The sequence below is a fragment of the Colobus angolensis genome, unplaced genomic scaffold (genome assembly GCF_000951035.1).
Source record: "Colobus angolensis palliatus isolate OR3802 unplaced genomic scaffold, Cang.pa_1.0 Scaffold307, whole genome shotgun sequence".
Classification (NCBI taxonomy): Eukaryota; Metazoa; Chordata; class Mammalia; order Primates; family Cercopithecidae; genus Colobus; species Colobus angolensis.
The window spans coordinates 3,010,235-3,022,366 of record NW_012116344.1 but is presented as its reverse complement, the minus strand read 5'-3'; positions in this window follow the sequence as shown (position 1 = coordinate 3,022,366).

Genomic DNA, 12,132 nt, shown 5'->3' with positions numbered 1-12,132 from the left:
TTCTCCGAACTAGATGTTTGTGGTGGACTGAATGTTTGTGTCCCCTGAAACACCTATGTTGAAACCCAGTACAGTAAAATGAAGTAATAAGAGCAGAGCCCTGATCCCATAGGATTGTGTGCTTATGAGAAGATACACCAGAGAGCCTGAGCTCCCTCTTCCCCCACCCCACACATATGTCCAGGAAGGACCATGTAAGGTCACTGTGAAAAGCTGGCCCAGCCCAAGGAGAGAGCCCTCACCAGACACCAACACTGCCGACACCTTGATCTCAGACTTCCAGCCTCCAGAAATGTGCAAAATAAATTTGTGTTGCTTGAGCCACCCAGTCTATGTATTTTGTTACAGCAGCTTTAACAAACTAATACAATGTTACATCAAAGCTCATCATTGAAACAGATGATAGTGGAGGGGACCAAGAACCCAGCTGATGCCCCCAGCCCGGGAACACCCAGTGCCACTTCTGTAGAACCTGGGAATTGTAAAAATCCAGTTTAAAAGTTGCAAAATTTGGCTTCTAAGATCCCCTCCCACTCTAAGATCCATTGATTTTAGAATGTATTTAAGTTCTTTTGCAAAGAAATGTAAGTACAGTAGAATATTATCACCCACCTCATCCTCTTGCTGGGAAAGATGGCTCTGCCTATTGCCAAATGGACTTGACGTCACAAATAAAGTAGAAAGTTGTAACCAAGGTAAAGGATTGGCCCCTTCTGGAGACCTTCACTGGCACAGTTTTCCTGGGGAAGGAAAGGGCTGTGCATTTGATTGGCTAGCAAGAAAGTAGATACCAACTAGATACTGCCTGAACTATACAGTATCTATATTCCCTCTTAAAGGGAAAAGGGATTCTGCAAATTTTCTACATAGATAAATATTTTAATTGGCAAAGAAGTTGGCCTAATTTATTCATATCTTTCTTTTTGCCACAAAATTAATAGAATTTCTGCTGTTCTCCCTATCAGAGATACTCCTGGTCCAATTCTCTCAAATACAAGCTCACTCTCCTTCCCACCACAACCGCCTCCCTTCTTCTTGTGTTCCCTATGTATGTAAATATCACTATTATCTGTCTTGTCATCTAAGGTAAACAGAGAGAAGAAGGGAAAAGCAGAGCTCTGACATGCATGAATACTCACACTGGGTAGAATGTGAGGGTGGCGCAGTGCTCAGCAGGTACCACAAGGTGGCAATGCCCTCTACATGATCAACGCATCCTGCGCTGCCAGCCCTGATTCCTGCAGTTTCCAACACGCTTTCCTGTGGCTGCTTGTGGTACAAGAAGCCTGACGCTTAGCTGTTTCTACCTCAAATGATGACATGATTCCACATCTGTCTCTTTCTTAAAGGAAACAGAGTGTCATGCCCATTGGCCAGAGGAGTCTTTGATGGCCCCGAGGCATCAGTCTCTTTTCTCTGCCTATAGAACAGCCATTGAATGTGTAGCCAAATGGAGGCCTCCAAAGCCCCGCACACCACAGCATTTTGATAAGAGTTCTGGGCCTGGGTTTTGTCTTTGTCTGACTGATAAGTCAGGGCAGTCCCTGGATTTCTCTGACCTGGGATTGTTCATCTGAAAAGTGGTGGTAATTACCTCTCATGCTGTGATCATAGGTGGAAGCCCACTGAAAACTATGGGGTGTGGGGCAGGAGGGTTCAGGGAAGCACCCCACACCTCAGGCAGAGGCACAACAAATGACATTTGGCAATTGTGGGCAATGTTTCTAAGGTAACGAGGACTGGAAAGGCCCTGGGTGAAGGCCAGAGACATAATCCTTAAGTCTTCCCTCTGTTCTCGGTTGAGGTAACTTGCTGCTCCCCTCTTAAGCTGCTCCTTGGCCCCAACATCACACACCTGCTCTTCCCTCCGTCCACCTGGCAGCTCTCACAGTGGCCTCCATTGTCCCCTGCACAGCATCCTCAGCTCAGCTGCCCTGCCCTCTGCAGCTGTCCAACACATGCACTGCCTTCGCCTTCTAGATCACAGCCAGCTTGGCAGATTGGAAAGGACTCAGCTTTGGGTGTTGAAAATCCCTGGGCATGAATCCAGGATTTACCATTTATTCAATGTGACAAAGATTCTCTGCTTGACCAAACTTGAGTCAGGCTCTGGAACCTTCTTCTAGGCCCATCTCTGAACTTCCTTGTAACATCCAGTTGTAGCAAAGAACCCTATTAAGTTAGTTTAGCAAGAACCATCAGCCCCTCGATATCTGATCAGGTTCCTCAGCCTGCACCATCCCCCAGGTGATTTCTGATCACCCTGGCCTGTCTTCAGCAAGATTCTTGTTCGATAGGTTTAGCCAGAATCTCCTTTATTTTTGATGTTTCATCTTAGCAATTTTCCATCCAGCAAACCACACCCTGCCCCTGGGCTATCATTTCCCACCTGTCCATCTCTCTCACCCGTTGCAACATTCCATTGCAGCTGTCCCTACACCTGAATAAAGTCTTTACCATGCTTTCACAAGTGTCATTGAATAGTATTTTTTAACAAATGTCTAAAGTTCGAGCAAATTTTTTTTATTTCTGAGTTTGTTCCACATCCACAAAAATGGACTCATTTGGGTGGCATACTTTAAAGCACATGGTACATGGTAAGTGCTCAATAGATATGAGACACGTTCCATCGCAGACTTCCTCATCTACTCCTTGCTGTCACTCAAGAAAAGGGTGTGTAGGAGAATTATGATAATTGACTGGCAATTACACACCACAGGTGTCCCAACTACTCCCTCATTTAATCCCCACAACATCCTCACAAGCACAGTTCTCAACTTTGATTGCACATTTGAATCAGCTGGGGCCTGGTGACTCAACGTGTTGTCCCTGCACCGGAAGCCCCAACCTCATTTGGGAGCTTGTTCGAAATGTCTCAGGGTTGGGCGTGGTGGCTCATGCCTGTAATCCCAGCACTTTGGGAGGCTGAGATGGGAGGATCACTTGAGTCCAACAGCTGGACACCAGCCGGGGCAACATAGCGGGACCTTGTCTCTGTAAATACAAACATACACACACACATACATACATAAGTAAAATAAAATAAAAAATTTTAATAAAGAAATGTCTCAGGCCCTCAAGTCTCAGGGCCCAGCTCAGACCTCCTCAATCCAAATCTTCATTTTAACACCCCGCCCCCAGAACTGGTTTGTGTGCACCTTATAACTTGAGAAGCATCAGAGAGCTTTACAGATGATAGCTGTCTAGGTCCCTGGCGCAGAGATTCTGATGTGGTAGGTTTAAAGGGCTGGCTGGCTTGGGCTTTTTAAGCTCCCAGGTGATTCTAATATGCAGCCATGAGTGAGAACCACCACTTTTGGGGAGTGGTATGAACAGTTCTGTTTCATGAAGAGTGATTCAGCTGAGATCTACTCTGAGTTATCTCTGAGGCCATGGTTTGCTGTTTGATATGAATATATATTTCTCTCTAGGTGTTCATTCTTCTTCACTTGCTCTTGTTCTATGGCTTGCTCTCATCTTTCTCTTATTAAGTCCCCTAAATTCCAAAGACCACAGGCCAGCGGGACAGCCTCAGCCCAAGGCTTTTTAGATATCATCTACAAGATAATAGGGCCAGGGCTTTTAGTGGAGACACTAAAGAATAAGAGGTTAACAATACTGCTTAAGGTCATAGAGTAAATGAGAAAGCTTGGTTAGTGCCTCCTGGCACAGGGATTTCTGGGTATCAGTGCAGGCAGTACACATCCAAGATGCTGTAGGGCAGCACTTCTCAAACTCTTCGGTGCACACAAATCACCTGGGATCTTGTTAAAGGCAGACTCTGGTTCAGTAGGCCTGGGTAGGGACCGAGGGTGCATTTCTAACAAACTCCCAAGTAAACCAATGTTACTGAAGTTGCAGTGTGTTAAGCCAAAGCAACTGATTATGATCGTAGCTTCGCCTCTGTCACTTCCCAGCCTCTGACTGGATGTTCATTGTCTCTCACCTGCCAGATGATTCAGATCAATGTTTCAAGTTGTGTCATTGGACTGAGCTCTGAAAACCTCCATGCCAGGCCTAAGATGCCACTGGGTGGCGCCCTGGTGCACCTCCCTATGGTATTTCCTGTTGCAGAGCAGCTGTTGGGTGTTCATTCAACAACAATTCAACAAATATTTATTGAGCCTAACTATAAGTCAAGGACAAAGTTTAAACAAGACAGACAAGGTCCTCATGAGGGGCTTACATTGTACTGACAATAAACAAGTAAATGTATAAGAGATCGTTACAAATTTTGATAAGCACTTTGGAGGACATAAACTAGGGAACAGATAGGGAAGCTGGGAGAGGTGGTTGGGAAAGACCTCTCTGAAGAAGTGATATTTGAGCTGTGACTTAAAGGATAATAATAAGGCTGTCAGATGAGGGCAAAAGAAAAATATTTCAGGCAGAGGGAACAGCAAGTGGGAAAGGGAGTGGCTGTTCGAGGAGCATAAAGAGGCATGAGGCTGGGGCAGAAAACCCAAAGAGAAGCAACAGGAGACGCAGGGACCATGTCCATCCAGTAGGGCTGGCTGGGACGAGGAAGGGGAACAGTGAGTTTTATTATTATTATTATTATTATTTTGATTTTTTGAGATGGAGTCTCACTCTCTCAGCCAGCCTGGAGTGCAGTGGCATGATCTCAGCTCAGTGCAAGCTCCACCTCCCGGGTTCACACCATTCTCCTGCCTCAGCCTCCCGAGTAGCTGGGACTACAGGTGCCCACCACCACGCCCAGTTAACTTTTTGTATTTTTAGTAGAGATGGAGTTTCACCGTGTTAGCCAGGATGGTCTTGATCTCCTGACCTTGTGATCCGCCCGCCTTGACCTCCCAAAGTGCTGGGATTACAGGCGTGAGCCACCACACCTGGCCAACGAGTTTTATTTCAAGAGCAAATGAGACTCTTTGAAAGGTTTTCATCAAGAAAGTAACCAGATCTGGTTTCCATTTTTAACTGATCTCTCTGGCTGCTGTTTGGGGGCTACATTGAACAGTAAAGGCTGAAAATTGAAGTAGGGATTGTTACAATAGTCCAGACCAAAGATGCTGCTGCCTTGAACTAGGTGGTGGTGACAATAACAGTGAGATATGGACAGATTTGGTATACAGTTTTGGAAACAGGTATTACATGACTTGCTAGTGGTTTAAGTAAGTTTATCAGTTTGGGTGCTTTTGATTTCAGGTAACAGAAAATGTAAACATTAACTGTCTGAAAAATAAGTGCAACTTACAGATTCACACAAATGAAAAGTGGAAGAGTGGAGGCTTCAGGCAAGGTTTGATCAGGTCTCCAGGTTTATTTTTCTGTGATTCTCAGGCCTACCCTTTTTCTCTCCCACTCTCTATGTGTCCATTTATTCATATGCTAACTTTATTAATAACTGCAAGATGACTCCGAGAACAATATATGTACATGATTGTGAGTTAGTTCTGTTCACATATAGGAGGAAGCAAGCATTATTCCCAATAACCACAAAACAAAAATCTTGAGTTGGGGCTTGATTGGATCACTTCTAAACAAATCCCTGTTTCCAGGAGAATTGACATGATAGTTGGCTTAATACTCCCATTAATCCCCAGCTGCCAATGGAATGATTAGTTTAGCTTAGATGGGGTTTATTGGAAACCATCACCATAGGTAAGGGGGTGAAATTATTTTAATTTGCTGGGACCAATAAAGGTAGGGGTGTAGTCAGTCCTACACAAATGACATAGTTGCTGAGTAGTGGGGCAGGGCGGAATGGATGCTGAAGAGAAAATTTCCATTTCCATTTGTAAATGAAGTGAGAATTGAGGACATGGGAATACATAAGGATGGTACCTAGGGTTTTGGAGGTGCCATATACTAAGATGAGGAAGACAAATCAGGCTTGGGGGAGAGTAAATACAGACGCCTCTTAGATACTCAGGTATTTGAGTCTAGTGAGCATCTGGAAATATGAGTAAGAGCTGAAGGGAGATGTCCTGGGTGGAGTCACCCATATCACATGGCATCCTCTAGGTGTGGGACAGAGTGACAAACTTTCAGCCACTAGCACAGCCTCTCCCTGACAGCTCGAGAATCAGAAGAAAAACCCTGTGATGAGAAGGTTAGAACTAGTGATTCTCTAAACGAAATAAAGCCATGAGCATCAATATTCTGCTACTAAAGGAATAAATGAAGATCTAAATGAATACATTACAATTAAACATCTTGTTCATATCTTTTGTTTGAGCGATCCTCAGAACAATGAAAGAAAGGTAACAGGAAGAGAATTTAGAATCCCATTTTTCAGGTGAAAAATGTAAGATGTGCACAGGTTAACTGGCACCCCAGATCCATCAGAACCTGAGTTTAGAATCCATCCTCTTGATCCTAAATCTAGTCCCCACACCCTGCAGATCCAAACATCTGTGATTGGATAAATCTATTCCTGGAGACAATATATCTATGACCAAAGATATTCTATGACTCAAGTCAGCACATGCTAAGAATTTTTCAGATGCTGTGGGAGGTGACTTAACAGGGAGGCAGCAGGTGAGATAGAAAGAATCTTGGTCTCCTGGTCAGAATAGACACCTACTTGGGAGTTGCAGCTTTGCTGCTCCCTTCCTGTGTGACTTTGGGTGAGTCACTGAATTTTTCTGGGCTGCATTTTCATTTATGATGGATTGGGTTATATCAGTTGTTTTCAAACTTTTTTTAAAAACTGAAGCAATCCTTAGGTCACTGGTTCAATTCCGGCTGGAAGTAGGTGCCTTACACTTCGGCCAGGCATGGTGGCTCACGCCTGTAATCCCAGCACTTTGGGAGGCCGAGGCAGGCGGATCACTTGAGGTCAGGAGTTCAAGACCAGCCTACCCAACATGATAAAAACCCATCTCCATTAAAAATACAAAAATTAGCCAGGAATGGTGGCATGTGCCTGTAATTCCAGCTACTTGGGAGGCTGAGGTAGGAGAATCGCTTGAACCTGGGAGGTAGAGGTTGTAGTCAGCCGAGATTGTGCCACTGTACTTCAGCCTGGCAACAGAGCAAGACTTCATCTCCCCCTACAACCCCCACCCCCAAAAAACTAAAGCATTTTCTTTGAGAAAAAAAAACACACACACACACCAGGAAATATAAATAAATTAAAGAAATCCCAGCATAACTTCTCCTATCACATGTTTAAGGTGGTGAATGGGGGATAAGCCTCCTCTCCCATGACTACCATCTTAGAAATCTGCAATCCACTCTGCTTTGCTTTCTGGGAGTCTGTGGGTTGCATCTCTTTTTAGGTAAGTTCTGAGACTGCCTGCCTTCCCCCAGTTCTAATGCCCCAACTACTCCAGGAAAACAGCCTCACTTTCCTTCTCTTCACAGCTGGCCAGTACCACAGACAGCAGGTGTTCTCTGTTCACAGTGATGTTAGTGCATGAGCCCCATGGATAGAGCACCTTGTTGTTCAGCCTACCTGGGTTTAAAGATGGTCTTTGTAGAAGCTCAGGCATTAGAAAGCTACAGATACCACTGTTTATCAGTTGCTGTTAGCAGGTGTATTTGCCAACTCTTGCTCAAGTTAAACAGGAAGTGATTAAAGGACTCCTTGAAGTTAGGAAGGTAAGAAGAACAAACACTCATAATTATGAAACAGCAGAGTCTAACCCTTTATTATGGGCTTTCCAGGTGTCAACATATCCAAGCCTCTGAACAATATTAAGATGACAGTATTATGATCTTAAGTTTTATTATCTGCATTGCATATGTGAGAAAACTGAGGCTAAATTGATAAAACTCTAGAATAAAACATAGGCATAAATATTAATAACTTTGGATTAGGCAGTGGTTGCTTACATAGAGTAAGAAAAGCACAAGTCAAACATTAATAAAAATGGCTAAACTGGACTTTTTCAAAATTAAGAACATTTGTGCTTCAAAAAATGCTCAAGAACATGAAAATACAGCCCACAGACTGGGGGAAACATTTACAAATTATATATCTTATACATCACTAGTATTCAGAATGTATTTTAAAACTCTTATAGTTCAACAGTAAAAGGACAAATAACTGATTTTTTAATGGTCTAAGCATTTATATAGATATTTCTCCAAAGGGTTACACAAGCGGCCAATAAGCCCATGAAAAATCCTCAACTTTGTTAGTTATTAGAGAAATGCAAATCAGAACCATAATGAGATGTCATTTCATATCTACTAGAATGGCTGAAATAGAAAAGGTTAATAATAACAAGTGTTGGCCGGGCACGGTGGCTCAAGCCTGTAATCCCAGCACTTTGGGAGGCCGAGACAGGCAGATCACGAGGTCAGGAGATCGAGACCATCCTGGCTAACCCTGTGAAACCCTGTCTCTACTAAAAAAAAAAAATACAAAAAACTAGCCGGGCAAGGTGGCGGGCGCCTGTAGTCCCAGCTACTCGGGAGGCTGAGGCAGGAGAATGGCGTAAACCCAGGAGGTGGAGCTTGCAGTGAGCCGAGATCCGGCCACTGCAGTCCAGCCCAGGCGACAGAGCGAGACTCCGTCTCAAATAATAATAATAATAATAATAAGTGTTGGCAAGGATGTGAAAGCACTGGAAACTTTATACATTGCTAGTAAGAGTGTTAAATGGTACAGCATTTTGGAAAACAATTTGGAAGTTCCTCGAAAAACTAAAAACATAGTTATCATGTGCTTAGCAATTCTACTTCTAGGTACATGCCCAAGATAATTGAAAACATATTTCTACACAAAATATTGTATACCAGTATTCATAGCAACATTATTTACAATAGGCAAAATGTGGAAACAACCCAAATGTCAATCAACTGATGAATGAATAAGTAAAATGTAACTTATCCATATAAGGAAATATTATTCAGTCATAAAAAAAAGTGCTGATGCATGCTGCAATATGAATAAACATTGAAACAAGCCAGACACAAAAGATCACACGTTGAATTATTTCATTTATACAAACTCTCCAGAATAGGAAAATTTATAGAGACAGAAAGTAAGTTAGTGGTTGCCAGGGGCTGGGAGAACAGGAGTTTGAGAGGTGATTGCTACTAGGTATGAGGCTTATTTTGGGGATATTGAAAACCTTCTGAAATTAAATAGTGGTGATGATTTTATAACTTTTGAATATACTGAAAACCACTGAATTGTACATTTTAAAAGAATGAATTCTATGGTATATAAATTATATCTTAATAAAAATTAATAATTAATTTAATTAATTAATGGAAAGTGCAATGGGAACTCAGAAAAGATGAAACTCAAAAGTAGCAGGAGGGATCCAGAAAGTATTCCCTGAGGAGGTGACACAAGTTCTCCCCTTCTTAACTCTCAAGGCCCTGAAGCATAGTATATGCACAATTACTTTAGAAACTCATGTCTCAGCAGAGCAGAAAGGTCCTACTTCACATCCTGATACTCCTTCCCAGTGCCTTCCTCTCCTCTATATAGGCTTTACGTAATAATCACAAAATCCCCCAGCCCCATCTGTTCACCTATTTTTCAGTAGAAGCTTCTTCTACACCTAAATACATTTTTTATTGTGATTTTAAAATCAATTTCTAACAGACATCTTGCACAAAAATTCTCCTATTTTCCCTATGGTCAAGTTCAGAGCTGGGTGGGAAAGGTTGCTCATGGGGATGTAAGGGAAGGGGGCTACTAGAGGCTGAATGCCAGAGTGTAAGGGGCATTATTCTGTGACTTGTAGCATGGAAGCATAGTGACCAAGCACTATGCTTCAGCATAAAAGAGCCACAGAAGCAATGCTGGTAAGGATGTCATGGCCCAGTGCCAGGATCCATTAGGAGTGTATTCATCTGAATAGGAGACAGAAGACAGAAACAATCTAAAGGCAGTGGTGGAAGTCTCCAAGTGGATGGATGAAGGACAGATTTGGAAATGGGCAGGGCTGGGAGGAGCGGAATCGTAACTCAAAGTCCTGAAGCAGAGAATGTTCACATTTAGAACAGGAGGTGGCTTTCCCTCTGGCTCTCTGGACCTTCATATTGCTGAGGTTTGAGAAAATCACACCCTTTTAGTTGGGATGTTTTTGAGATGAGGGTAAAGGCACTGATTGAAGGCCATGGAGCTTAACTGATAAATGAAAGGGAGGGAATGATATGACATGAGACTAGATAAGAGACAGGATCCAGAACACAGAAACCCTTACAGGCGAGGTTGAGGATTTGGGGCTGACTGGGTGCAGCGGCTTAAGTCTGTAATCCCAGCACTTTGGGAGGGCAAGGCAGGAGGATCCCTTGAGCCCAGGAGTTCGAGACTAGCTTGGGCAACATAGCAAGACTCTATATTTACAAATAATAAATTTAAAAAATTAGGTGGGCATGGTGATGCACACCTGTAACCTCAGCACTTTAAGAGGCCAAGGCAGATGGATTGCTTAAGCCCAGGAGTTCGAGGCTGTAGCAAGCTGTTATTGTACCACTGCGTTCCAGCCTGGGTGACGGAGAGAGAACTTGTCTCAGAAAAAAAAAAAAAGGATTTGGGGCTTGATGCTAAATGCAATTGGAGGTATTAAAAGGGTTTAAGCAGAAGCTGATATAATCTAATTTATATTTTGGCATTGTGGTACAAAGAACCATCCATCCATCTAGGTGGAGGGGATATAGGGAGTCCAGTTGAGGCTATTTATGGACATCCAAGTGAAAGATGGTGATTGCTTGGACAGTGGTGGTGACAGTGGAAATGGAGAAAAGAGAAACAGAAGATGACTGGGCTTATGGGGGAAGGGCATGAGCTCTATCTGGCATTGTTTTGGTTGATGTGTCTTTGTAACAGCCAAGTGGAGATTTAGAGAAGGCAATGGAATATGAGAGTTTGCAGCTCAGAGAAGTCTGGGTGGGGATATAGATGTGCAAGTCTTTGCTATGGAGTTGGTAACTGAAGCGCTGGTGGTGGATGAGGTTTCCCAGGGAGAAGTTTTAGATGGAAGACAGAAAAGAGCCTGACTGAGCCTTGAGGAATCCACTATACTGAATAGCCTGGTGGGGAGGAAGAGTCTGCAAAGGGGACCAGAATGAGTATCCAGAGCACCAGGAAGAAAACTTGGAGTGAGAGTTTCCCAAAGTATAAGGAAGAGGTTATTTCAAGAAAAAAAGAATGGTCAAGTAAAGTAAGGGTGGATGAATGCCCTCTGGATCTGATGATTTGGTGGCCTTCATTGACCTGAGCAAGAGCTGTCTCAGTGAGGGGAAGAGAACAGAAACCAGACTGGAAAGGTAAGTGCTTGTTTTGCCAGACATGGAGGCACACACCTGTAATTCCAGCACTTTGGGCTGCGGCGGGAGGATCGTTGGAGGCCAGGAGTTTGAGACCAGCCTAAGCAACATAGTAAGACACTCACTCTATTTAAAAAATTTTTTTCATACAAATGAAGTGTTTGTTTTGAGAAATTTTGACTGAGATAGAAGAGAGAAACAAAATAACACAACGGAGGGGAGGTCCTGTGTGCTTTTGTTTAACTAAGTGAAGCTTGAGCAGATTTAAATGTTCTTGGGAAAGGTTGATTGAGAAGTAATTGAATATATGGGAAAGAAAAGCAATAATTAATGGCATAGGGTTCTGAGAAGAGAAAGAGGGTAGGACCCCAGGCAGCAGGAGAGAAAGGCTGAAGAGGGCAAATTTTGATTCATTTGTGGGATTGGTGTTAGAAATTTGAGGAAATTCCCATTTGATGACTTCAATTTTCTTTGAGAAGAGGAAAATCTGCTGTTAACAAAGCAGGAAATAAGATGGTCAGAAGGCTGAGGGAATAAGAGCTTAAGACAATAGTTGAATTTGATGGAAGAGAATTGCAGATGTCACATAAGCACAAGAAGAGATGTTCAACATCATTTGGTATTAGATAAATGCAGATTAAAACCACAATGAGAGAACTGCTTCTAGGAAAACGAAATAGAGGAACACTTTCCTATTCCTCCTGCTAAGAGACACTAAACACCCTCAATATTTTATGTATAAAACAAACACAGGAAACTGAAAGACGCAGAGAAGGAAAAGCTGCCTAGAGATCTCAAGACGGAAGAATGACACAGTGGTGAGTTCTCTGGGTTTTCTTTTTGCCTCATTTATCCCAGATTTGAAACTAAAGAAGAAGTCAGTGGCTCAGTCAAGATAATTAATGCAGCAAAAAAAAAAAAAAAAAAAAAAAA